Source organism: Muscardinus avellanarius (assembly GCF_963383645.1).
Source record: "Muscardinus avellanarius genome assembly, chromosome: 9".
NCBI classification, from domain to species: Eukaryota; Metazoa; Chordata; class Mammalia; order Rodentia; family Gliridae; genus Muscardinus; species Muscardinus avellanarius.
Window position 1 is genome coordinate 37,518,267 of NC_137795.1, and position 2,753 is coordinate 37,521,019.

Below are 2,753 nucleotides of genomic sequence, written 5' to 3' on the forward strand. Positions count from 1 at the left end.
GTAGACCACTGTTCCTTGTATTTTAGACATAAAAACAGAATTATGCCTATTGGATACTCTTATCTAGCTCCATTTTCCTTTCCACACTGTAAGACAATGCTATTTGTGTCCCTTGACAAAAAAATCTAGAAATATATTGCTATTTCCCCCCATAAGAGCTCCTTATATTTTTTACTATTAGACATCTTTTTCTGCCAGGCAGGGTGGCACACATGCTTATAATCCCAGCGCTTGGGAGGCTGAGACAGGAGAATTGCGCAGGTTTGAAGCCAGCCTCAGCTACTGAGGCTTTCAGCAACTTAATGAGATGCTGTTTCCAAATAAAGTTTAAAAAAGTCTGGGAGTATAGCCCAGAAGTAGAAAAGCCCCTGGGTTCTACCCCAGTACCACACACACACATAGACACACACACTAAACAACATCTTTTCTTCTTGTTCATTATAGCATAATATTTAAGAACACAGACTAGCTGGGCATGGTGGTACATGCCTGTAATTTCCAGTACTTGGGAGGCTGAGACAGGAGGATTGCAAGTTACAAGCCAACCTCCTCAATTTAGTGAGACCCTCATCTCCTTAGAGAGACTTTATTTTAAAAAAATAGAATAATGTTGGAGTTGTAGTGGTATAAGGTCCCTGGGTTCAATCACCAGTATCATAAAAATAAATAAGAGCAGACTTGAAGTCAGGCAGATATGGTATCATAGTAGTCTTGTTCTAACACCCAGTGTGTAAATTACCCTAAATTACTCCATTTTCTGAGCCTCAGTTTCCTCACCTGTAAAATGCAATTAACAGTTGCCTGTCTTGTAATGACAATAGTGTGAAGACTGATAAAGAGAAATTACACAAAGAGATTAATTAGCTTAGTACCTTCTAGGTGGCAAGGGGACGGCTAATGATAGCTACTGCTAGTATAGCTACTATTTTAATTGAATTTGGATTAGTTATTTCTCTGTTGCTCTCTCCATCTACTAGAGACAAGACTTTTCCAGATAAGAGTGCTGAAATACTTGAACTTAGCAGCTAGTTCAAAGCAGTTGCTTTCGCTGTGTAGCTTATTGAAGTTTTAGTATCTGGGCTATAACTTGCTCCTTTATGAAAGGCTGACCCATATGGCTCTCTTTTTGGAGAGTTTGTGGCATACTGCAGCAGTCACAATGGCAGTAGCAGCGGCAGCAGCAAACCTGTTTATCCTTTCATTCTTGCCAATGCTTTTCTTGGGCCTTTTTCTTCACTTTCTTGGATATTTACACTTTCTCCACATCTACTGATTTTGAAAAAGGCATGATAATTGCCACAATCCAAATAGACATACAAACTACCATGGTTATCTATGAAATACCATCAGGTCTTTAAAAATATTTAAACTGGTGGCTCCAGTGCGATGCCCAAATCCAAACGCGGCAAGAAAGTTTCCTTAACCAAAACTGCCAAGAAAGGCATGAAACTGAAACAGAACCTGATAGAAGAGCTTCGGAAATGTGTGGAAATGCACAAGTACCTCTTCATTTTCTCTGTGGCCAATATGAGGAACAGCAAGCTGAGGGACCTCAGGAATGCCTGGAAACACAGCCCGAAGTTCTTTGGCAAAAACAAAGTGATGATGGTGGCCTTGGGTTGAAGCCCATCTGATGAGTACAAAGACAACCTGCAAGCTGGGCATGGTCGCGCACGCTTGTAATCCCAGCATTCGGGAGGCTGAGACCAGAGGATCACGGTTCGCAGAAAGCCTCAGCTACTTAGTGAGCCCTCTGCAATTTAGCGAGACCCTGTTTCAAAATAAAGAATACAAGCTGGGCGTGGTGGTGCACGCTTGTAATCCCCATGCTTGGGAGGCGGAGACAGGAGGATCGTGCTGGTTCGAAGCCAGCCATGCTGGCTTAAGAGACCCTGTTTCCAAATCAAAATATAAAAAATAGGTCTGGGAGTGTAGCCCAGAGGAAGAAGAACTTCCAGGAACCCCAGTACCACACAAAAAAATAAAAAATAAAAAAAAAGAATACAAAATAGGGCAGGGAGTGTAGCGTGGAGGTCGAATGCCCCTGGGTTCTACCCCCAGATCTGGAAAAAAAAAAAAAAAGGACAACCTGCATCTGGTCAGCAAGAAGTTGAGAGGTGAAGTTGGTCTCCTTTTTACCAACTGCACAAAGTAGGAGGTGAATGAGTGGTTCACAAAAATTCACAGAAATGGACTTTGCCTGGGCTGGTAACAAAGCAACTTTCACCATGAGCCTGGATTTGGGGCCCTTGGAACAGTTTCCCCACTGCATGGAGCCATAGCTGAGGCAACTGGGTCTGCCCACTCCCTCAAGAGAGGTGTGGTAACCCTACTCTCTGCCTACGAGGTATGCAAGGAGGGTGATGTACTGACCCCAGAGCAGGCCCGCATCTTGAAGCTTTTTGGGCAGGAGATGAGTTCAGGGTGACCATCAAATACATGTGGGACTCACAGTCGGGAAGGTTCCAGCGAATGGGAAATGACTCATCAGAGAGTGCATCCAAGTCTGCTGAAGAGTCTAAGGAAGACAACAAGGATGACTGACTTGGACTGACTTGGACTTGGACTGAAGGCCTTCCAGCATATTCCAGGTCTCCATTGGACCATGTAGGACTATTGCTTTCCCTAGAGGGAACAGCTATTTATTTTGCTGTTGATGCAGACAAGGGTAGGTGATGAAAACTATTTCCATAAAGAATAAAATTGTCTCTGGGGAGGTCCCCCACCAGACGGCATAGAGATTTTTCTTAAAA

At 43.4% G+C, this 2,753-nt stretch overlaps 1 pseudogene across 1 annotated transcript; it reads left to right on the plus strand.

The window, feature by feature from the left end:
* The first annotated feature begins 1,386 nt into the window (after positions 1 to 1,386).
* LOC308267346 (mRNA turnover protein 4 homolog) lies at positions 1,387 to 2,544 on the plus strand (annotated as a pseudogene). Its single transcript has 2 exons — positions 1,387 to 1,637; positions 2,062 to 2,544. The product of its transcript is annotated as an mRNA turnover protein 4 homolog (transcript).
* The last annotated feature ends 209 nt before the right edge of the window (positions 2,545 to 2,753 follow it).